Genomic DNA, 26,528 nt, shown 5'->3' on the forward strand with positions numbered 1-26,528 from the left:
TCTATGAGGGTGTTCCCCCGACCCACCCACCCACCTACTCCAACCTCCCACCCTCGCATTCCCCTACACTGGGGTATCAAGCCTTCACAGGACCAAGGGCCTCTCCTCCTACCGATGCCAGACAAGGCCATCCTCTGCTACATATACACACGGGTCCCTCCATGTGTACTCCTTGATTGGGGGTTTAGTCCCTGGGAGCTCTGGTGGGTCTAGTTGGTTGATATTGTTGATTTTGCAAACCCCTTCAGTTCCTTCAGTTCTTTCTCTAACTTTTCCATTGGGGACCCCATTGGGGACCCTGTGCTCAGTCCAATGGTTGGCTGCGAGCATCCACCTTTGTATTTGTCAGGCTCTGGCTAAGCCTCTCAGGAGACAACTATATCAGGCTCCTGTCAGCAATCACTTGGCATGCACAATAGTGTCTATGTTTGGTGACTGTATATGGGATGGATCGCCAGGTGGGGTAGTCTCTGGATGGCCTTTCCTTCAGTCTCTCCTCCACACTTTGTCTCCATATTTGATCCCATGAGTATTTTGTTCCCCCTTCTAAGAAAGACAGAAGCACCCACACTTTGGTCTTCCTTCTTCTTGAGCTTCATGTGGTCTGTGAGTTGTATCTTGGGTATTCTGAGCATTTGGGCTAATAGCCACTTATCAGTGAGTGCATACCATGTGTGTCCTTTTGTGATTGGGTTACCTCACTCAGGATCATCTCTAGTTCCATTCATTTGCCTAAGAATTTCATGAATTCATTGCTGAGTAATACTCCATTGTGTAAATGTACCACATTTTCTGTATTCATTCCTCTGTTGAGGGACATCTGGGTTGTTTACAGATTCTGCCTATTATAGATAGGGATGCTATGAACATAGTGCAGCATGTGTCCTTATGTTGGGGCATCTTCCGGATATGTGCTCAGGAGCAGCATAGCTGAGTCCTCAGAAAGTATTATGTCCAATTTTCTAAGGAACCACCAGACTGATTTCCAGACGGTTGTACCAGCTTGCAACCCCACCAACAATGGAGGAGTGTTCCTTTCTCCACATCCTCGCCAGCATCTGCTCTCACCTGAGTTTTTGATCTTAGCCATTCTGACTGGTGTGAGGTGGAATGTCAGGGTTCTTCAGATTTGCATTTCCCTGATGACTAAGGGTGTTGAACATTTCTTTAGTACTTCTTGGCCATTCAGTATTCCTCAGTTAAGAATTCTTTGTTTAGCTCTGTACCCTATTTTTTAATAGGGTTATTTGATTCTCTGGATTCTAACTCCTTGTGGTCTTTGTATATATTGGATATTAGCCCTCTATCAGATGTAAGATTCTTAAAATGAGAAAAAAAATATTTAAAACTTTCAGATTTCAATGTAAAATAGAAATACCTGATAGATTTATTTAACTTAAACATGTGATAAAGAAATACCCCTATAATCATAAAGGGTTGGTTCTTTGTTTCTGATCTTCTCCCTGCAAATCATCAGGCTCCTGCAACTTCTTTCAAAACAATAGCTACCCCAGAAGACTGCTAGATCTGAAAGGAGGGGAAACTTGGTTCCACTCATGTTCACTAAGGACTTGTCCAAACCCTTGTCAAAGTGAGAGGAGGAGAAAGTGATCCTGATCCTGTTACTTCCTACAGATGACTGTGATTTAAAATTCGCTTGTTTCAAGCCTGCTTCAACAGTAAGGTGTCTATCAAGTACACAGAGAACAAAAAGTTTTAAAATTTTACAATGAATTTGACAAAAGAAAATAATTTTCTTTACACTATCTAATTAAAGTAAAAAGGGCATATTAGAAAGTAAACCTGCAGATACTGGAGTAGTTATCATAAATGGTTAACAAACATTTGTGAATCAAGGGAATATATTCACTTGCATTGCTTTCACCCTCAATGCTGACATTTAAAGTCTGTAAGCAGATTATCACACTTTCTTAAATCCTCAAACATCTTTTCCATTAATACTTCTCAGGTGGATGAAAAGACAGTCATCCTTCTGTATAACTCAGAACACATTACAAGCATAAAGCCCTGAACAGGTAACAGTAGGAAAAGGAGACAAGAGGTGCACATATACACAGAGCTCCCAGGGAAGGTGAGGCTAAGAGAGAAAAAGGTGGTAAATATGCATTCAGGTTTTCCTTCCCCACCACCAAACAATGTGCTTTTTAGGAAAGGGGCTCTGTAAATTGTTTATTTTTTAAAACTTTTACTTTTATTTTATGTTCATTGGTGTTTTGGCTGCATATATGTCTGTGTGAGGTGTCATAAGCCCTGGAACTGGAGCTACAGACAGGGGTGAGCTACCACTTAGCTGCCATATGGTTGCTGTGAATTGAACCCAGTTCCTCCTGAAGAGCAGCCAGGGCTCATAACAGCTGAGCCATCTTTCTAGCAACAAATTGCTTACTTTTAAGTTACTAGCCTAAACTCAGAAATCAAACTCCAGGTGACCATGATATAATGTCAATAACCTAAAAAAAAATGAGAAATTTTATTCCTGCTTAAAGAAGAATGGAATAAACTACACCGTGCCTTTAAGGTGAACCAGGACATGACAACATGTCCAATACACCTTATTTCTAGTTATTGTTATGCAACAAGCACTTCCAAAAACAGAGTACCAAGGAAGCTCCTGCAGCCATATTTCTCCCATCATTATGGACTCTATGCCTATGTGGCAATGGTAAGGGAAAAAAAGAAAAAAAGAAAGACAAGCTCCTTTCTAAGTTGCTTTTGGACATACTATTTCATCACAGCAACAAAAAATAGCCCAAATATAATATTGTGAAGTACACTCCAAGTAATTAGTAGAAAAATAACTTGGATCGTTGCTTCAGTTTCCTTTACCATGTAGGAACTGAGTAGTGATTCAATCAATTTTTTTCTTCTTTTTGCGGAACTATTGGGAATCTAACCCAGGACCCCTAGGTAAACACTATACCACTGATACTGAGATACTTCCAAGTAGAAATTTATTCTAACTTCCTATGTCTTGATAAATATATTGAACGTTCAAGCAGGAAAACATTATTAAAAGGCCTATGAATATTAAAGGCATAAGCAGGAAAATGTTTCTAAAGCCTTGTAAATAAGTTCTATTGGCAAGCTATCGTGTACATAGGCTTGTTAAAAGTGGATTCTGGGTATAAAGAGGGTTTTCTTGTCACAGACTCCAGCATACATGTAAGTTCGATGACCTCCAAAACTCTCTAACTCTAAGAAAGGAATCAGCAAACAGCTGAGAATATTTCTTAAAAACTGCATCTTTGAGAACAGCTAAAGAGAAAAACCATTTCTAACACAAGTTACTGTTGTTTACCCCTTGGTATGAAAATGTCTGCAGTGCGAACAAGGAACCTGAAGGTCATCCATGAGGAAAATGCTACTCTGTGAGGTAATGTCTCAGAGAAGCACTATACAACATGACTAGTTTCTGCATGATGCTTTAAGCACCTGATTTGATGTTGCTTTTGATTGTTCTCTCAATCAGCTTCCTCTGAAGGTTTCCTGGATGCTGTAAAGGTTGATTTAATGGTATTTTGCAATCTATCTGCTATCTGCTAATTGTTCTTTTACTGAATATATACTTAATATACTCATTAATTCAAAACAGTAAGCCTGACAGTTATAGACCATCAGCAGCAGGAAAAAAAGCCTTCTGGAGACTCAGCCAAATGAGAAGAGAAAAATAATAAGAAAACAAAAAAGAAGCCAGTGATGGAACAGAGGAAGTAGAAAATAAAGACCACATGAACCTTTCTGAGTAACTGCTGATAGGGGCAACTTTATTCCCCAAATGACCTCAAACTTAATCTTTGCAGAAGTATGCAAATAAATCCAGAAGTTTTATTGACTATAATACTATACTAACAGTATTAAGAATATTCTATTTTTAAATGTTGACTAAATTTGTGTTCACCTTCTAGGAGAACTTTCACTGAACTACAGATGTTTGAAGCCAACTTCAGCTTATTTCAAAGGGTTTCACAGAGCAGAGCCTTTATTGGCAAGTAGGAATTGAAAAGGAATCAAAAAATAGAGATCAGCAGATATCACCCTTAACTACGCTGCTGCAAAATGGCAACCTAGAAAAACTGACAGTTTCAAGTGCTGCTGCTCTAGTAGGAATGCTAACTCAAACACACAGCGAGGAGGGACAAAACTGACCGATGTCACAATTCCAGTTCCTTAGAGGAAAAGCATCGGCTACTGCATCACCTATTTAACTCTCAGAAGAGACCTTTAAATCGGCAAGTATGATACATTACAACCCAGAAAAGAGGTGGGAACCAAAACGCTCTTGCTCACAAAAGAAATCATTATTACAAAATCATTTAATTTTTCACTAAAATTATATACAGGTTAAAATGACAGAAAACTGTTAAAACCCTAGTGCACAGTAAAATATATTATATTTTAAAAGCATTTATAAATAAAATGAAAATCTGGCATTTTAAAACCAACCAACCAAAAAAAAAAAAATCCATCCATGATGTATTTCACAATACTGCTAAACCGTAAATGTAGAATATGAGTGCACCAGGATAGTTTAAATATATCAATGAGTTAAAAACTAATTTATAAGTTTTTCCTACAGAAAAAGTATTTTAATAATATACTTCAAAAACATACTAAACACAGATCTTTCTACATAAACCTACAATAATTACAGTTAAATTTTTGAGGATGACCAAATTAACTAAGAAATAACTTAAAGATAAATCTATAAAAAATATTAGATGGTGTTTGAGTCTTTACATTTTGTCCATCCCTTTTCTCCCTCCCAACACTCTTAACACTTTCATATATCTCTCTCCAGTCTTCGTCAAATGCATGGCCATTTTTTTCACTAATTGGTATTTATGTATCAGCTTTTTAAAAGTTTTTTATTTCTTTATTCTTTTACACTCCAGATTTTGTTCCCCTTCCCCTGTCCACTGTCTGATCCACATCTCACATCTCCTCCCCACCCTCCTGTCTCCATGAGGATGTCCCCACCCCTAACCACCCAACCCCTACCACACCAGACCTCTAAACACCCTGGGGCCTCCAGTCTCTTCAGAGTAATGCAACAACTTGTTACATTATTAGTGGCTCATCATATACAAAAAGCAACAATCCAGGAATGAAATGTGAAGTACAAATCAACAATATAGATATGTAAACTCTCTAATAGCATATGTAGCTTAAAATTATTGTGATTTGATGAGAATTAGTATGTCAAACACAATATAGCATGATATGATCACTAAACCAAATTTAAAAAGTCATATTCTTTTGGAAAACATTTATTCAACAACTGTTTTTATGTAGTATGATATTCATTTTATTGAAAATAATTCATGGCTTATGAATGTTTTTGCAGTGAATTATTATATTCTGATGTAGTACTTCCTTATTTTTAATCTTTCAGTCATAACTAAAAAGTTATAAGCAATACTTTTCTAAATTCCATGATATATACAGAGAATATACGTATTGTAATCAGTTTGTTAGATAATAAAACATACACATCTTATTTTTCTTTGGTTAAACTCGATATTGCTAATCACTAAAAGAAATCTCGTCTTCATCGTGGCCTTATAAAAATTGAGATCAATTTATTCTAAACATGACTCTTTATTTTTAATTTCTAACCAAAATGCTGACCCTGCCCCTAGTCTTGCTCCCAGAGTTCCTCCCTCCTCCATGCCTCCTCTTCTTTAGCTCTGACAGGGCACCCACCCCATCTCCTATCCTGGTGCATCAAGTCTTTGCAGGATTACACACATCTCCTCCCACTGAGGCAAGATGAAGCAGCTCTCCGCAGCATTTGTGCCTGGGGCCTAGGACAAGGTTCTTCATGCTCTCTGGTTGGTGGCTCACTCTCTGGGAGCTCACAAAGGTCCTTAGCTGATGCTGTTGGTCTTATCGTAGGGTTGCCATCTCCTTGAGGGCTTTCAATCCTTCCCTTGACTCTTCCATAAGACTTCTGACCTCCATCCAGTGTTTGACTATGGGGATCTGTATCTGTCTCAGTTGCTGAGTAGAGCCTCTCAGAGGGCAGTTATGCTAGGCTCCTGGCTTCAAACACAACATAGGATCAGAAATAGTGTCAGAGATTGGTGCCTGGCCATGGGATGGGTCTCAGGTTGGGCAAGTCAATGATCGGCCATCCCTTCAGTCTTTGTTCTACCATTGTCCCAGCATTTCTTTTAGACATGACAAATTTTGGGTCAAAAATTTTGTAGGTTGGATAGTATACCCATTCCTCTACTGGATGGAGGTCCTGCCTTGCTACTGGAGATGGTCTGTTTAGGTTCCATATCTCCACTGTTGGGCATTTTGGGTAAGGTCACAATGTTGATTCCTGGGAGCCTCTCACATCACAGGTCTTTGGAACTCTGTAAAGGTTGCCCCCAGAACCCAGTCCCAGCAGAGGAATATTTCCATGTATTCTACTAGCCCTCTGTGACTCTCTTCTGTCTCTCTTCATACCTGATCCTGTCCCCCTCTTCCATCCGTTTCCTCTGTCCCACTCAGGTCTCTCCCTTCCACTGCCTCCCATGACTATTTTGTTCCTTCTTATAAGTGGGATTCAAGCATCCTTACTTGGGCCTTCCTGGTTGTTTAACTTCTTTAGGTCTACAGGGTGTATCATGGGTATTCTCAACTTTTTTGATAATATTCACTAATCAATGAATGACCATTGGAATTGGGTTACTTGACTTAGGATATTCTCTAGTTTCATCCATTTGCCTGTGAAATTCATGATGCTCTTGTATTAAATAGCTGAATAGTATTTCACTGTATAAATGTGTCACATTTTCTGTATCCATTCTTCAGTTGAGGGAGATCTGGATTGCTTTCTGTTTCTGGCTATTACAAATAAAACTGCTATGTACATAGTGGAGCACATGTTCTTGGGGTATGGTGGAACATCTTTTGGGTGTATGCCCAGAAGTGATATAGATGAGTCTTTAGGTAGAACGATTTCCAATTTTCTGAGAAACTACCAGATTGATTTCTAGAATGGTTGTACAAGTTAAAAATTCCACCAGCAATGGAGGAGTGTTCCTCTTTTTCCACATCCTTGCCAGCATGTACTGTCACTTGAGCTCTGATTGGTTGGTGTAAGGTGCAATCTCAGGATCGTTTTGATAATGCATTTCACTGATGACTAAAGATGTTGAAGATTTCTTTAAGTGCTTCTAGGACATTTGAGATTACTGTGTTGAGAATTCTCTGTTTAGCTCTGTACCTCATTTTGATTGAGTTATTTGGGATTTTTTTTAAGTTATATGCTTGAGTTCTTTGTATATTTTGGATATTAGCCCTCTATCAGATGTAGGTTTAGTGAAGACTTTTTTCCCAATCTGTAGGATGCCGATTTGTCCTATATTTGACAGTGTCCTTTGCCTTATAGAAGCTTTTCAGTTCCATGAGGACCTATTTATGAATTGTTGATCTTAGAGCCTGAGCCACTGAAGTTCTGTTCACTGAATCTTCTCCAGTGTCAATAATGAGTAAAGGTTATTTCTCACTTTCTATGATGTTAGATTGAGTGTATATGATTTTTTGTTAAGGTCCCTGATCCACTTTGAGTTTTGTGCAGGGTAATAAATATGGACCAATTCACATTTTTCTATATGCAGTCAGCCAGTAAGACCAGCACTATTGTTGAAGATGCTTTCTCTACTAAAATTTTTAGTGATATATATATATATATATATATATATATATATATATATATATGGTGATATTGATGTCTTTCTTTCCAATGTGTATTCCCTTGGTCTCCTTTTGTTGTCTTATTGCTCTAGCTAGAACTTCAAGTATTATATTGAATAAATGGGGAGAAAGAGGGCAGCCTTGTCTTGTCTCTGATTTTAGTTAGATTGCTCCAAGTTTCTCTCCATTTAATTTGATACTGGCTATTGGCTTGCTATATATTGCTTTTATTGTGTATAGGTATTTGTCTTGAATCCCTGATCTCCCTTAGACTTTTAACATGAAGGTGTGTTGTATTTTGTCAAAGGCTTCTTCAGCATCTAATGAGAAGATCATGCATTTTTTCTTTCAGTCTGTTTATGTGGTGAATAACACTGATAGATTTTTACACACTGAACCATTCCTGCATCCCTGACATGAAGCCTACTTTATCATGGTGAATGATGTATTTGACAAGTTTTTGGATTTGGTTTGTGAGAATTTTATTGAGTATTTTTCTTGTTGCTATACATGAGTGAAATTAGTCTGAAATTCTTTGTTGGATCTTTGAGGTTTAGGTATCAGAGCAACTGTGAGCACATAGAGTGAATTGGGTAGTGTTCCTTCTATTTCTATTTTGTGGAATACGATGATGAGTATAAGTATCAGCTTTTCTTTAGAACTCTGGTAGAATTCTGCATAAAAACCATCTCTGTCAATGGGGTTTTTTTGGTTGGGAGGTTTTTAATGGCTGCTTCTATTTCCTAGGGTTATAGGACTATTTAGATAGTTTACCTGATCTTGATTTAACTTTGGTATGTGGTATCCATCTAGAAAATCATCTATTTCATTGATGATTTTTTGAATTTCCTCAGTTTCTATATGTATCTCTTTTCATTTCTGATTTTGTTAATTTGGATACTGTCTCTGTGCCCTTTAGTTAGTTTGGCAAAGGGCTTATCTATCATGTTGATTTTCTCAAAGAAACAATTCTTAGTTTTATTGATTCTTTGTATCATTTTCTTTGTTTCTAATTGGTTAATTTCAGTCCTGAGTTTGATTATTTTCTGCCTTCTATTCCTCTTTGGTGAGACCTCTTCATTTTGTTCTAGAGCTTCAGGTGTGCTGTTAAGTTACTAATGTAGGATTTCTCCAATTTCTTTATGAAGGTACTTCGTGTTATGAATTTTCCTCTTAGCACTGCTTTCATGTCCCATACATTTGGGTATGTTGTGCCTTCATTTCATTGAATTCTAGATTTAAATTCTTCATTTCTTCCATAAGTGATGACTGAGCAAAGAATTGCTCAGTTTCCATGAGTATGTGAGCTTTCTGCTCTTTCTGTTGTTGTTGAATTCCAGCCTTAATCTGATAAAATGCAAGGAGATATTTCAATCTTCTTGTATGTGTTGAGGCTTGTTTTGTGCCTGATTACACGGTCAATTTTGGAGAAGGTTCCATGAGGTGCTGAGAAAAAGGTATATTCATGGGGGCGGGAGCGATGCGTTCTATAGATGTCTGTTAATTTGTTTCATAACATCTGGTAGTTTTATTGTGTCTCTGGTTTCTGTTTCAATGACCTGTCTGTTGGTGAAAGTGGGATGTTAAAGTCCCCTATTATTATTGTGTGGAATTCAATCTGTGTTTTCTTCCATAATTTTGTTGAAGTTTTCTTCCATAATTTTGTTGAACATGTTTTCTGGCCTGTTGAACTAAGAATCTTTACCCTCTTCTATTTCTGCTATTCTTAGGTTTGGTCTTTTCAGTGTATCATAGATTTCCTGGATGGTATGGGTTAGGAACATTTTGCATATTCTTTTACCTAAGTATCAATATCTTCTATTGTATCTTGTAGGCCTGAGACTCTCTCTTCCAGCTCTTCCATTCTTTTGGTCATGCTAGTGTCTATATTTCCTGTTCTCTTTCCTAAGTTCTTCATCTCCAGGGTTGCCTCTATTTGAGATTTATTTATTGTTTCTGTTTACATTTTTAGGTCTTGGACATTTTTGTTCATTTCCTTCACCTGTTTGATTGTATTTTTCCGCATTTCTTTAAGGGATTTATTTGTTTCCTCTTTAAGGGCTTATACCTGTATAGCTGTGTTTTTCTGCATGTCTTTGAGGGAATTATTTATATCCTCTTTAAAGACCTCTATCGTCTTCATGAGATGAGATTTAAGGTCACAATGTTGTTCTTCAAGTATGTTAGGAAATCCAGGGCTTGCTGTAGTGGGAGAGCTAGATTTTGGTGGTGCCATATTAAACTGGCTTCTGTTGAATATATTCTTGCACTTGCCTTTTGTCATCTGTTTTTCTCTGGTGTTGACTAGCTTGGATGACCTGGGTTGGGGCACACCTACCAGGAGGCAGGTGGAGCTATATGTCTTGGACTAGAGCAGGTGTCCTGGGAGGCAGACAGGTGTAGGGTGAGCGGGCATTGTGTTCATTGGTCTGCAAGAACAGGTGCAATTGAGGACCACAAGGGAGATGGAGCTCTGACAGTGAGGGGCAGAGCTTATACCTGTTGAGCTCTGTGGGGTCTCAGAAGGCCAATGGGTTGGAGCAAGGGACTAATCTGTGTCTCTGGCTAAAGGGAGCCTCCTGGAAGACAGGCAGAGATTGAGGGAGGGGCAGCACACCAATCAGTCCATGAGTACAGGTGGAGGTACATAAAGATGACTTTTTAAAGTTAAAAATATTTATCTTACCATACAATGATGTCACTATTTGAAGAATGGCAGCTATTTCTTTAAGAAATGTGACTAATCAAATTAAAAAGTAATAGAGTAAGTACCTCAAGTAACTATAATTTATGATATTTCTAAACACATATATTAGATGAATTTAAATATCAAGCAAAATTTCAATTTCTTATACAGCAAGGATCATTAATTAACTTTGCTGTGACAATATATATTTAATAAAGGAAGAATCTGGTATATCATTAGAGAAAACAAAGAAGAAGGAAGAGGACGAGGAGGAAGAAGAGAAAGAAAAGGAGAAGGAGAACGAGAACAAGAACAAGAAAAAGAAGAACAGAACAATATAAGCAAAGTTCGTAACTCCAGAAGGCCACCCCTATGGTAAAGCTGTACACAACTGACTTCCTTACCAGTCCACATACAGAATTCTTTACACCATTTCAATGAAGGGAGTGCCATTATTATTATTATCATTATTACTACTACTACTACTACTACTTCTTCTTCTTCTTCTTCTTCTTCTTCTTCTTCTTCTTCTTCTTCTTCTTCTTCTTCTTCTTCTTCTTCTTCTTTTTTTTGGTTTTTCAAGACAGGGTTTCTGTGTGTGTGTAGCCCAGGCTGTCCTGGAACTCACTCTGTAGACCAGGCTGGCCTCGAACTCAGAAGTCTGCCTGCCTCTGCCTCCCAATTAAAGGCATGGATTAAAGGCGTGTGCCACCACAGCCTGGCAGGAGTGCCATTTCTTTTTAGGGTTATTTTCATGGAAACTACATAAATATTGGGAAATCTAGAAATAGAAAATCGATGTACACATGCAAATATAAAAATATTATCAATGTATAAGTTGTTGCTATCCTGGGAGTCAAATAATTTATGTAACATCTGGTTTCGCATTTTTATAATTTTTCCTAATTAACATGCATATTTGATGTCTACATACTTAGACCATCTCTCTCATGCATGTGTGCTCCTCTCTCCCCAATCTCTCCATCTCTGTCTGTCTCTTTCTAAGTTTGTCTGTCTGTCTGTCCGTCCTAATTAACATGCATGTTTGATGCCTATGTACTTAGACATCTCTCTCATGCATCTCTTTTTGTTTACTTTTATTTTTTAATTTCAATTAGCTGTTCCTAGGGGAAAATCTAGGTAGTTAAAAACCAAAATTTTATTGAACTAAATAATTTTCAAATGTAAGCAAAAGAAGTAAAGCAACTTTTAAAAATAATGCTAAAGTCCTAAGAAGTTTTCAAATATGTTCGTGCAAGTCACATATTAAATAAGGCCTCAACAGTTAAGAACTATCATGAAAGCATAATTCTAGTATGATTTAAGCCTTTTTGACATCTTCCTACTTTCTAAAATAACTGTATAGCAAAGCCCTTCCCTCCCTTCCTAGCCTGGTGGAGGTTTCACAGCTCATGCACATGTCCAGCCTAGTGAGCGCCCCAGGACCTCAACATAGATGGAATCTCCAATCCAGAGCAAGCTGGATTTGCAAATTATATGCATCAAACCAGCCAGGAGAACGTCCCAGATCCCTGTCAGCCTGTTCTATTACCACTCCAGTTTCTAACTCCAAGTGCACACACTCACACCATTATAGATGGATGACAAAGACCATGACCTACATGTGCAGTACTGAGCTTGTTGAATTGCCCAGGCAGACTCAGCCATAGGCTACATTCTCACACTTTTTTGGTCACAAATAAAATGGAATTCTCTTGTCTTTCCAAACAAAAGTCAGAATTGTATATCTGAAAGACTGACCTACCAACTCTGCACACATAACCTAATATATAAGTAAAGAAAGAAGTCCACATGACTACAGTAACATCACAACATCACAAAAGCAAAAAAAAAAAAAAAAAAAAAAAAAAGAAAAGAAAAAAGAAAGAAAAGAAAGAAAGCATGAAATGTCAAAATAATAGTCCCAACCATGAAAACATAGTAGTTTCAAAAATGTTTGCCAATAAGCATTCTTTAGATGAATCCCAGGACAAAGAATTTAAAATAATAAATGGAAAGAGAAGGAATTCAAGGACACAAAAATAAGATATAAATAAATTTAAAGATTATAGGCATAAACCTCTAAGTAAAGTCTAATCAACACAAACATTAATCTAAATGAAATTAAGAATAATTCACAATTTGTAAACTGAATTTAGTAAACAGACAGAACTATACAGAACAACTCAACCTGAAATAAAGACAGAATAAAAAACTCAATCCAATTAGAAAAGCCAACAGGAAAGCCTCATCAATAGAATGGATTGAGAAGACAGAATATCATGACTTGAAAGAGAAATTGTACCACCCAAAGAATATGAAAGATTAAATACACATACAAAAACAATATGCCAGAAATTAGAAACACCATGAAAACATTAAATCTACAAAGATGGGGGAGGAAGGGTAGAACATGCTACACCTTTCAGTAACTTTGAATATTAATGATATAAACTCCATAATCAAAGGTGAGTATTAGTTTAAAAGATTAAGAAATAAATTCCAGTTTTTTTTTTTTACACGATACTTCCCATTTAAGAAAAAACATTTCAATGAAAGGATGAGAAAAGTTTCTAAATAAATGGAACTAAGAAGCAACTAAAGCATCACTATCTTAAAGTCTAACAAAACATATGGCAACCTAAGATTAATCAAAAGAGATAAAGAAAGATACTTCATTCTGGCCTGGGGAAAATTAACTAAGAAGATATTATAATCTTAAACATATATTAACAAATTTAGGTACATATGGCTGAACAACACAAAGATTAATTCTAACTCAAATGTTAAGTATTTCAGTACCCTACTTTCTGCAATGGATGGGTCATCTCATCAAAAACTGGACAGAGAAACATTAGATATATTATCAAAATAACCTAACAAATATTTATAGAATATTATAACTAGATGCCAAGATTATCTAATGTACTCAACACTACATGAAAGTTTCTATAAAATAGACCATATAGTGAGACACATATATAATTAGAGAAATGGCTCAGTATGACTTAAAAACAAAGCCTAAAACTCAACAGGGAAAAAAATCTACAGTAATCACATGAACTCATGGATGTTACCAACACATTACCAAATGATCACTAGATCAAAGAAAAACAAAAAAGAAAAAAATAACAAAAGTAAGTAAAATTGAAAGAACAACATAATAAAACATCTGAGAAACACTGAAAGCAGTCCCATGAGAGAAAGTAATAATTATACATGCCTACATTATAATAAATTTTTTAAAAAATTTAAAAAGGCAAAGTACAAACAAGTGACTTAATGATGCAACTCAAGGATTTGATAACAAAGAAACTAAAATCAAGTTCAGTAGACAAAAAGAAACAATAGAAATCAAAGCATAACATAAAAAAATAGTCAAAAAAATACAATGAATCCAAGAATCTAGAAGCTGGTCTTCTGAAAAGATAAACTAGATCATCAGACTCCTAGTGCAATTAACAAAAAGTAACCCAAATTATCAAAATCAGAGATGGGCAAGAAAACATTATAAAGACAACAAATTTAGAATATTATAAAGGAATACTTTAAAATGTAAATAAAATATCCAATAAAAAAGGAAAGAAAAATAAAAATGTACACTATTAAAGACAAAAAAGGATGAATTTCTAGATTCATTAAAGCAGTAAGGTTAAAACAAGTGACCATCAACTTAAACAGATGTAAAAATGAACTGGGAGATTTTCAAAGCCTTCAAATAAAAATACCCAAGCTCAAGTCGATTCACAGCAAAATTCTACTGGACTTTCAAAGACCTAAAACTAATATTTCTTAAACTAGGAGAGAGAGAGAGAGAGAGAGAGAGAGAGAGAGAGAGAGAGAAGAGAAGAGAAGAGAAGAGAAGAGAAGAGAAGAGAAGAGAAGAGAAGAGAAGAGAAGAGAAGAGAAGAGAAAAGGAGAGACTTCTAAACTTCTTTGAAGTCAATATTGCTATATCACCCAAGCCAGGTAAAGACTCAACAACAATGAAGGGCATTCGCTCTTTGCCCCATCTACTTCAAGAATGAAGACCATTCTCACCAATCAGACTGTCGACATTCCAGAAAATGTCAACATCACTCTGAAGCAGCACACAGTCACTGTGAAGGGCCCCAGGGGAACTCTGCAGAGGGGCTTCAATCACATCAATGTAGAGCTGAGTCTTCTTGGAAAGAAAAGAAAAGGCTCCAGGTTGACAAATGGTGGGGTAACAGAAAGGACCTGGTCACTGTCAGAACCATCTGCAGTCGTGTTCAGAACACGATCAAGGGTGTCACACTGGGCGCCCGTTACAAGACGAGCACTGTGTATGCGCACTTCCCATCAACATCGTTATTCAGGAGAATGGGTCTTAGGTTAAAATCCCGTATTTCTTGGGTGAAAAATACATCCGCAGGGTTAGGATGAGGACAGGTGCTGCTTGCTGTCTCTCAAGCCCAGAAGAATGAATTAATCCTTGAAGGAAATAATATTGAACTTGTTCCAAATTCAGCTGCTCTGATTCAGCAAGCCAAAACAGTTTAAAACAAGGCTGTCAGGAAGTTTTTGGATGGCATCTGTGTCTGAGAAGGGAACCAAGCAGCAGGCTGACGAGTGAGGCCTCAGTTTCCTAGCTCCAGAAACAAGATCCTAATCACAAGTACAATTTGGGCTCTTTGGGAACAATAAAACACTTATGTATTGAAAAAAAAGACTCAACAACAAAACAAATCAAACAACACTGCAAGCCAATATCCTAATGAACATAGATATAAAGATTCTCAATAAAATACTTGAAAATGAATATATATATATATATATATATATACATATATATCAAAAAACAATCTCAAGAGATATTAAAAAAGCCTTCGACAAAATCCAATGTGATTTCATGATTAAAAAGTCTTAGAGAGAACAGGATGGGAGGAAAGCTATCTCAACCAACTAAAAACCATAGATGATAAAGTTGTATTCAATAACATCCTCAATGGAAGAAAAACTTGAAGTAATTCCATTAAAATCAGAAATGACACGGTGCTGATAAGTATTCCCACTTGCTTCAATATAATGTTTGAAGCACTAGTTAGATCAATGAGACAAGAAAAGGAAATAAAAGTAATACAAAAGGGTAAAAAGGTAAATTTACTCTACTTAGAGATGACAGAATGGTATAATTTGCAGATATATTATACATAAAAGATCCCAAAAATTCCACAAGAAATCTTCCACAAATCATCGATCTTTCAGCAAAGTCAAGGACATAAGAATCAGGTTACAAAATTCAGTAGCCATTCTATATACCATTAAAAATACACTTAGAGATCATAGAAACTTTCCCATTTAGAGGCAGTTCTAAAGGAAAAAAAAAAATCAAAGAATACCCCTACCTGTATTAGTTTGAATGAGAAGGACTTTCATAAGCTCATATGTTTGACTATTTAGTCCCACTTTGTGGAACTGGATTGATTACTCAGTGTGACAGAAACGCACAACTGGTCAAGATGCAGAGACTGAGTGTGGGGTGCCAATCCTAAGCAGAGCCATCTTCAACATAGTCTCTCCTATTGCTGAGCTTATTTCTGAATACTAGCTTTGAATATAAGTCTGAAGGACCCACAAGCATAAGCTCTAAGCTCTAGAGAGGAGTCTAGACTAGTACAACACAGCTGCTATGAAGTGGAAAAGAGGAAAAGAAGACAGAACTTAATGAAGGAGAGACAAGGGAGTAATGCAGAGGGATGTTTGAAAGAGCCATAGAAAATATTTTATAAGCCTACTGAAAATACACACATACACACATACACACACACACACATTAAAAGTAGACAAGAGAAAGAAGGAAGGAAAGGTAGGGAGGGAGAGAGGGAGAGGGAGAGCAAGAGCTGGGCAGGGTAGTCCAAAGGAGAACCAGAACAGTATAGACTACTGTCACTGCCCTGTTTCCTTCCTGAACTTGAAGGGAAGCTCCTATTGCTTGAGACAGCATACACTTCAGACACAGAATTTGGAGGAATCCAGATGAAACTGACCTGAAAACTCTTCCAGAGAACAAACTCTAGGAATAATGGAAGGTGTTATGCAAGCTGTCGAAGTAAAGCAATCAATATTCATACCAAGCTATAAAACCGATGAACTACAATGTTTGGCCTGTCAAGGTATCTTCAATGATTCAATAGTGGCATTTTTAGCTTAGGAATAACCAATAGCTGTATAATTTGACTTTAAGACCTGTTCAATAGGAGATAACTGATGTCAGATGCAGTAAAAGTAATCAACTACTAGGGGTAAGAGAGGATATAGACCCTAGAAAAGAATGAACTTTTGCCATTTTTCTTACACCAATATTATTTCTGAAAAAAAAAAAAAATATATATATATATATATATATATATATATATATATATATATCCTTATTCCATAGGTTACTGTAGCTCTCAACACTTGCATCATTCAGAGACTACTGCAGAGATCCACACTGGTCAATACATAAGTGACAATGAAATGTACACCCACATCTAATACATCATGATGTAAAACCTACACCTAAAGTTCAGGGAGCACTGGTGAGAGCACAGAGTGAAAAGAGCCAGAAGACAAGGATGCAGGCTGTGTGATACTGACTTCCAGTCAGGACAGGAAAGCCTACCCATGAAATACCAAAAGTATACTTTCCAAAATAAGGCCTGCATAAAAACAAAACTATTGACATAACATAGATGTGGTGTTTCACAAGAACTCACTCCTAGATGAAAAGCTACAGGTATCAATGGCTGCTGACTGGAGAATTTGTTTTTTCCAGGGATTAGTCCCTAGAAAGGCTATATAATCTTAAATGGTCAGCCTTAGACTCCTGAGGATACAAACAACACAAAATGGCCTCAGCAGGTTTTATATACACAAGCACGAGTAATAATTAAAGACAAGTCATGATTGACATAGACGGGGAGTGAAAAGAGAATAGTAGGGTGAAGAGGTGGAAATGATGTCAATAGAGTACTCATAATAAATTAACAAAAAGACAAGTTTTTAAAAGAGCAAGAAGCCCACTAAAATACAAAATAACTATTACTGTTTGTTTAAACAAAGTAGGCAGAGATTTCTTAAACTTTATATCTTATGTAACTTAGTTAAATAAACATATCAACTACAATAAACATCAATTTTTTTAATTATAAACTTCATACACTATGGAAATTCAGAAATTTTTACTCTTAAGTCCCTTCAAGAACTCTAAAATTCAAAAAAAAGACCAATTTGAATTAAAATTCACAAATCAAAAATTATTTTTATTTTAATAAAAATGGTAAAGACAGATAAAAATCAATGCCGCAACAATGCCACAACAAATAACAATGCTTACACATTAACACTGCATTTATCTCATTTTAGAATAACCCACTAAATCTTTTAACTATCTAGTTACCTACTATAGCAAGTCATGTAATATTTGTTATTGATTTTCAGGGCTTTCCCTGGCCATTGTAAATACTGAAACAGTCTCACCCCATAGCATCCAATAATCAGGTCAGTATGTATTGAAAACATCATTAACTACTATGAAAATGGATAGAGCAATCTGTGATACTGTATAAAACAAAACTTGATTTACAGCAAGGACTAGAACAGGCCAAATAGAGTCAACTGAGGATGAGATCTGACAACTATGGACTCCATCCAACCTCAGGCACAATAAGAATACAAAGCAGAAAGGCTAGTCATAGCTAGAGAGGCAAAGTGTGACGCTGAGGATAGAGGAATGGAGTCATCACAGACGTTTTCAGTAAAGTATAGCCTAAGACTCAACTCTAATTTGAAAAATATTAAATTAGCTAAATTGTAAAGAAGACAAAACAAAGAAATAACCAGTCTGAAAGGAGTCAGCTGTTCAAGATACCTGCTGAATGCCAGAGACTATGGTGATAACGGTCACTGACAAAGAAATTAGAAGAAATGGGGGGGAGGGGTTATGTGACAGCAATGAATCCATCAATGACAAAAGAAAACCTAGAAGATCAAGCATAGAAGGGAAGAGTCCCACATCTTAAGTAATCACATGTTGTAGAGTGCATGTCCTCTAGGCATGCACTTTTGTACAGAAATGTACAAAACTACAAACAGTGTATCGGCTACAACCAAATTTTCTTTTTGTTTCTCTTTAATAAAAACAGGATCTCACTATGTATCCCTGATTATCCTAAAGCCTATTACCTACACCTAGGAGAACTCAGATAGTCCTGAGTGCTAATATTAAAGGCATGTGCCATCATGGCCACCCCTAAAATCAAATTTCCGTTTTCCAGTGTATGAAAAGACTTAAATAAAAATAAAATCTATATTATCCTTAAAAATGTCAAATTCAGGATATTTCTGGTTTTAGCTATCATACTACATCAGAACATGAAAACATTTAATATCTCACAGTTTGGCAAACATATTTGGCCTGGTATTAGTTAATTCTGTTCAAGATTTTATTTCTACTCTTGAATTAGTAACAGTTAACCATTTACTGGAATGTCCTACTCCTGATATAGAACAATGCACATAGTCTAAAATTTAAAAACGCATTGGGTTAGTGGTCCACATAACAATCTTAGTCTACATCTGGTGAGGAAAATGAAACAGGTGTAGCTCAGCAGTAGAGTCCTTGCCTAACACATTTAAGGTCCTGGGTTCTATCTCCAGTACTCAACCACTAAAAACAGGATCTCAGTATGTATCCCTGGTTATCCTAAAGCCTATTACACATACCTAGGAGAACTCAGATAGTCCTGACAAACAAGCTGTTGAGATAAGAAGGTTTAAGTACAGGGAAGTGACCATTCCAATCAATAAGTGATAAATGTTCCTGCCCAAGACTGTATGGTCCACTATCCATGTCATTTCTACTACCTAGGAAAAGAAACTATAGTCCAGGTTTAAAATCGACTTCACTTACAATCCTAAACACATCACCAACTGCTTTAGTTCTATTGTAAATATTTCCTTTCTTGAGACTCCTCTCTTCTAACAGCTTAGGAAAAATAAGACTGACACAAAACACAGTCCTGTGAGTTACCATTACTACCACATGTTCCTCTACCACAGGAATACCAACTGAGAGAGGACTTAGAGCACAGGATATCCTGAAGATCTCATTCTCATTCAACAATCCACGGTTACTATAGACGTTTGGAGAATGGAGGCAACCAGGAACAACTAGGACAGGTGTGATGGCGCACACTTTTAATCTCAGCACTGGGCTGAGCTCAAGCCAAGGCTGAGGCCCAGACTGGGGTCTATGGCCAGGGGCCAGGAATAGGGGAAAAGGCAGAGGCAGAGAGGCAGAGAGAGGCAGAGAGAGGCAGAAGCAGATCTCTAGGAGTCAAGGCCAACTTGGTGGTCAACACAGTGAGTTCCAGCTAGCCAGAGCTACATAGTGATGCCCTGTCTTAGGGATATGGATATATATATATATATATATATATATATGCATATGTGTATATGTATATATGTATATATATGTATATATGTATATATGTATATATATATATATACATATATATGTATACACACACACACACACACACACACACACACACACACACACACACATATATATATATAAATAAAGAAACAGCTAGGGGAAGACCCTCGAATACCTAGGCACAGGGGAAAAGTTCCTGAACAGAACACCAATGGCTTATGCTCTAAGATCAAGAATTGACAAAGGGGACCTCATCAAATTGCAAAGCTTCTGTAAGGCAAAGGACACTGTCAACAAGACAAAACGGCAACCAACAGATTGGGAAAAGATCATTACCAATCCTACATCTGATAGAGGGATAATATCGAATATTTACAAAGAACTCAAGAAATTAGACACCAAACAACAAAATAACCCCATTAAAAAATGGGGTACAGAGCTAAACAAAGAATTCTCAACTGAGGAAACTCAGTTTGAGTGGCCGAGAAGCACCTTAAGAAATGTTCAACATCCTTAGTCATCAGGGAAATGCAAATCAAAACAACACTGAGATACCACCTCACACCAGTCAGAATGGCTAAGATCAAAAACTCAGGTGATAGTAGATGCTGGCGAGGATGTGAAGAAAGAGGAACACTCCTGCATTGTTGGTGGGGTTGCAAGCTGGTACAACCACTTTGGAAGTCAGTCTGGCAGTTCCTCAGAAAATTGGATATAGCACTACCTGAGGACCCATCTATACCACTCCTGGGCATATACCCAGAAAATACCCCAACAAATAACAAAGACATATGCTCCACTATGTTCATAGCAGCCCTATTTATAATAGCCAGAAGCTGGAAAGAACCCAGATGCCCTTCAACAGAGGAATGGATACAAAAAATGTGGTACATTTACACAATGGAATATTACTCAGCTATTAAAAATAATGAATTTGGGAAATTCTTAGGTAAATGGATGGAACTAGAAAATATCATCCTGAGTGAGGTAACCCAATCACAAAAGAACACACATGGTATTTACTCACTGATAAGCGGAGATTAGCCCAAAAAATCTGAAACAACAAAGATTCAACTACCAGATGACATGAAGCTCATGAAGAAGAAAGAACAAGTAAGGATGCCTAGGTCTTTCTTAGAAGGAGTAACTAAATACCCAAGGGGGCAAATATGGAGACAAAGTGTGGGACAGAAGCTGAAGGGCAGGTTGTAGGGAGACCATTCCATCTGGGTATTCATTCCATGGGCAGTCACCAAAAATAGACACTGATAGGGATGTCAGGATGGGAAAGCTGACAGCAGCCAGATAAGGCTATCTCCTTAGAGGTCCCCCAGAGTCGGACATACCCAGAGACAGATACCCACAGCTATCCATTAATCTGATCAAAGGTTCCCAATGGAGGAGTTAGAGAGTAAATAGAAGGAACCTTAAGGGCTGGTGGCCCCGTGAGGAGAGCAACAATACCAACCAGCCAGAGCTCCCCAGGGTCTAAACCACCAGCCTAGGATCATATATGGAGAGACACATGACTCCAGCTGTATATGTAGGGGAGGATGGCCTCGTTGGGCATAGGTGGGAGACAAGATCATTGGTACCCTGAAGGCTGAGCATGGGGGGGGGGAATCTGAGGGGGGGAGGGGGGCTGGGAGTAGGTGGGTAAACACCTTCACAGAGGCAGGAGGAGGGGGGATGGGATAAGGGGTTCCTGGGTGGTGGGGAAATATGTTAAGGGGATAAAATTTGAAATGTAAATATTATATCCAATAAAAGAGGGGGAAAATAGAAAAGCGGTTAGAACCAACATTCTTAATAAAATGTCAGCCCTCTTAAAAAAAAAAAAAACTATCTTGATACTAAAAGTTGCTTTGAGAATTGTATATTGCAGAATGATCAGCCTTGGTGTATCTACTCAACAAGCAAGCTGGGCAGACCTGCTCAAACCTCTGAGGTCCGGGAATGCCATCTGGAGGCAGCGAAGACACAGCATCAGAGGATTGTCAACTTGCTCTCCCCCCCACTCCTCTTCTAATATCTCAATGCCCATAATCAGCTTGAAGAAGCTAATGATGAGTCAGCGCCCCTATTCCCTGGAGTTGGGGACTAAGGTGGTAAATGTTGGGCTGTCTCTCTAGGGAAAAGTAGTGATTTTGTCGGGATAGAGAGGATTAGCTAGGGTTTATTGCATAGCCATAACCTATTAGTAGAAATCTGTATAATTAATATCAAGATGAAGATATAAATTCTTAAACGGCACCAATTTACTTTGTTTACAAACTTTAAGATTTTCATTGGTATGAGCTTCTTAGTGATATAAGAGTGAGATGAATATTGTTACTCCCATAGGCATTGTACCAGTATAACACATTTAGGAATACAAAGCTTAGACCCAGTCCTTCTTTGACTTTTTTAACTGATTTGAGATGGTCAGCCTGTGAGTTAAGGGACTATAGCAAATTCATGGCTAGGAGTTTATTATAAGGGTGTTCTCTATGTTTTATTTAGAAATAGCTGAGTGGAGTTAACAGGCAACAGTCCAGATTACCTTACATGGATAGCTGGTTTTCAAAACATCAGAAATCCTTAGAATTGACATGACAAACATTTCAGTATTAATGTTCATTTTCATTAGAGACCTGTCTGCTCCGGACAGCTTCCTATATTGAATTCTAAGAAGAAATTGAGCATCCTTGGAGTTACTCCAGTTGTGGTGAGACAGCCACTAGGCAAGAATTGCCACTTTCCTTCTACAGACAAATTACTGTCCAGAAATGGACACACATGCAGAATAGTCGACTGATTATATCTGCCTAGACAGAGTAATCAGCCCTTAATAATTCTGCAGCACTAAGGTCTGTCAGATGATCCTGGGCCAGAAGGCAGAAGAACAGATGCTCCAACGTTTTGAAGTAGAGCGAGTGTCCAGGTGTTCAGAGGTCTCTATAAATTGGCTAAGTTTTAGAAACTATGATTTGTGCTTCCCACAATTATAGTTAACTCAGTCATTCTGGATTTCTGATGGGGTTGAAAACATATAGCTATTGACCTTAAGAGAAAAGACTTGAGTGGATGGTCGTCAGCTGACATTCATCCTAAAGCCAGGTTCAGAACTACATGTTTTAGTTAGAATAGATGACAGAGGAGCTGGTTAGTCAACAAAAGGATGGACTGGGTATTAGGACTATCCTGTACCTCACTGGTACAAATTGGCATAATTATGTTCTAATTGTATTTTGAGAGAAACGTTTCATTTTAACAGGAAAGGTGATGTGTAGGAGGAGCTAAGGTAGAAGGAGTACTGAGAGGAAGAAAAGGAGTAAGAAGAGGAGAAGAAGAAAGAGAGGAGAAGGTAGGTGAAGAAAGAGAGAAAGAGGGGGGAGACAGGGAGGCAGAGGTTCAAGTATCTCTACCAGTCAAAGATAGTTGTTATATCTAGGTTGGTCAGTGGGTTACACCTCTGATTGAACAATTCCAAACTTATAAAGCCTATGATTAACATTATTTTTAAAAAAATGTATAAATGCAAAAAGGAAAAGGGGGCTTGGGATAGGGGTTTCCTAAGGGGGGTGTGGGGGGGAATGGGGAAAGGGGATGCCATCTGAAGTGTAAATAAAATATCTAAGAAAAAAAAAAAGAAACAGCTAATTTATGTATCTTCCACATTCAGAGTCCTTTATAAATTATACGTTTTGAGAGAGAGAAAGAAAGAGAAAAACTTTGTACATGAGTGCAGTTATGAGCCACCTAATTGTGTCTTGTGCAAAATAAGTACAAGCTCTTAATTACAGAACCATTTCTCCAACACAATATTCCTTCCTTGATATCCCTCCAACACAAACTTATAACCTTACTTAAAACACAAAATTTTACATGCAACATTTAATTAATAACTCAATTGTGTCATTCTTGAGCATTAATTTTGTCCATAACAAGGACATGTTGCAATGTCAAAGAATTAGACACACTTCTTAGAGTTTTTCAAACTCTAGGCTGAGCAGAAGACAAGTACAAATAATATGTTGAGTTATGTGTAGCAGAAATACCTAATTTATCAGAACATTTAAAAGTTACATTTCTATTTAGGGCATTCAGAATTTACAATGTAAAGTATCACTTTAATCCTTTTACAATGATTAATTTACATTCTAGAGAATTTGTACATAAGAAACAAGTATTTAAAAAAAATTTTAAAGGACAGTCTTCTAGCAACTAGAAAATTAGGTCATATAGGAACCTCAATGATTAAAGATCATGAAAGAAAAGCTGTGGCAATATCCCAGAAAGTAAAGTGCCACCACACAAACTGAGTTTAGATCCCTGGCACCATGTAATGTGCTGGGAATAGTGACTAACAAGCCTGGAGCCCATCACTGTGGGAATAGGTCAGCCTGATCAAATCACTGAATTCAAGTTTCAAATACATACACACACACACACACACACACACACACACACACACACACACACACATGCAAAGGCAGATGGACACAAAGATGTTCTTAGTCTCATAAGTAAGTATAGGTCTCACCCCTTATCAAAGAAACATCTCTTTATAACAAATAGAAATCATTTCACAAGAAATCAAAATGCAGAGAATAAATGTGCATGTGTTGCCCAGCCTCAGCTGACACATCTACAACACAACTACTCCATCTAAGACTCAGGGATCTTGGCAGAAGAAGCAGAAAAACTGTAAAAGCCAGAGGAATAGAAAGTTTGCTGTGAAATTGTGTGTCCTAGAAATGTCAGAGAAGATACACCCATGAAATCTTATCAACATGGCTACCTAAACAAGACATGAACAAGAATGAGACCAAAAGATGTGCTAACATAGAGGTGAAAAGTCTCGAGGAGCTTCAACCCTAGACAAAGAAGTATAGGCAACTAAGGAATGTTGAAAGTTGCTGAAATGGTCTTCTCCTCAGGGAAAAGTCGCTCAGTTGTTTATTCAAAACTAACTAGTCAACCCTGTATCCATATACAATCAAGTAAAAATAGACTGAACGAATTACACTCTTATATTTAAGAGTGTATGTTTGTAAGCAAACATAATTGTGTGTAGAAAGCCATGTGACAAGAGAATAAGCAAGGGACCAAAAGTTACCTCAACAATAAACTTTCTAATGTGACACTCATAAGACAGAGTTCAGATCTCATTAAAAGGTAAGATATTAATTTTTAAAGTACTATTGGGATATTTGGGAAAAGAAAATAGATGGCAGATTAGATATAACTGAACTAATTTTACATTGACTGAACCTGAGGTTAGTATTAATAAAATTGTTTTTTAAATGTGCACTGAAATGTTTGGGGCATAAATGTTCACATGTGTATACATTGCTTAAATGTTTCAGAAGAGAGAAACAACCAAACACAGTAAAATGATAAAGTTGAATTTGGTTTTGTTTCTTAAGGTCAAGTAAATTTGGAAGACTTTGAGGTAAGCTACCTGATTTGATTGGTTGTTTGAATGAGAAATGAGCCCGAAGGATCATGTATTTGAACATTTCATCCCAGCTTAGATCCTTACTGAAGTGTGTCACTAAGGAGTGGGCATTCAGAGTTTATACAAGCTCTCGTGCTCTCCCCCTCCCTCTCTTCACCTATTTTGTCCTCTCTGGGGATAAAATATGACTAGCCATTTTTCTTCTTCCCTGCCATGCCTGCCTGCTGTCATATCTTCCTCAGCATGGTGGTCTTAGGACCATAAGCCACAAGAAACTCAATCCTTCCATAAGTTGTTGCTGTTTTATTTGTGGGTTTTATTTTTTCTGTTTTTTTTTTTTTTTTGGAGGGGGGGTAGGAGGAAGAGGAGTATTTTATCTCAGAAACAGAAAAATAATGTACCATGTTTTTCAAATCTCTTAATATGTCAACATATATTTCTATCATCAAAAATGCATTTAGTACTTTCAAGACTATTTTAACCATGCTAGGCTTTCCAGAGCATCTTTTGGGAATAATACGTCTTCAAATACACTTTGAAAATGCTTACTGTACTATTTCTGTAAGGAAATAATCATGAGTATCTGGAGCACTGCAAAGATACTGGTCTGACCAAAAGAAACACTAATGGGGTAATGCTACAAAGAAGTGGCTGTTTCTAATTGTAACTGCCTAAAGACTAAACACAAGCACACGAGACTGAATACTTGTCCACTTCTGAGGTCTACTAAAATTCTAATAAGCATATTTGCTGTCACCCCTAAAACTGGAACTGAGCAAATTCAGAATCAATACACAATTAAAACATGCATCCACATACATTCATACAAAACGAATGAGAGTTTTGGTGAGATGTTTTATACAGTGAATCTCAAATTTTACATACAAAACGAATGAGATTTTGGCGAGATGTTTTATACAGTGAATCTCAAATTTTAATGTTTGTATGAATTGTCCAGAAATTTTAATTAAACACAGAATGCTTTAGTATGATGTTAGACCCAAGATTCTGCCTTTCCAGAAAACTCTAAGGTAGTAGCAAGACTGTTGACCTATACATCATACATTAAAGTAAAAATATAGCACAAAAAACAACAAAAAGTTGATGCTTGTAACCAATATTTGTGGCTTTATATTTCAAACTGCTTTCCAAAGGCCTAAATCTTCCCACAGAAAACAAGTACTTTTCAATAGTTAATAAAAACAACACAAGAAGTAAAGATAATACATATATCATTGTTATCT

General features: G+C 37.0%; 1 protein-coding gene and 1 pseudogene across 6 annotated transcripts in view; one reads left to right on the top strand and one right to left on the bottom strand.

The window, feature by feature from the left end:
- Tbc1d5 (TBC1 domain family member 5) overlaps window positions 1–26,528 on the bottom strand; it is a 469,862-nt gene that overhangs the window by 341,816 nt on the left and 101,518 nt on the right. The window lies entirely within an intron of this gene.
- LOC143434795 (large ribosomal subunit protein uL6 pseudogene) lies at window positions 14,421–14,993 on the top strand (annotated as a pseudogene).

The sequence above is a fragment of the Arvicanthis niloticus genome, chromosome 17 (assembly GCF_011762505.2).
Source record: "Arvicanthis niloticus isolate mArvNil1 chromosome 17, mArvNil1.pat.X, whole genome shotgun sequence".
NCBI classification, from domain to species: Eukaryota; Metazoa; Chordata; class Mammalia; order Rodentia; family Muridae; genus Arvicanthis; species Arvicanthis niloticus.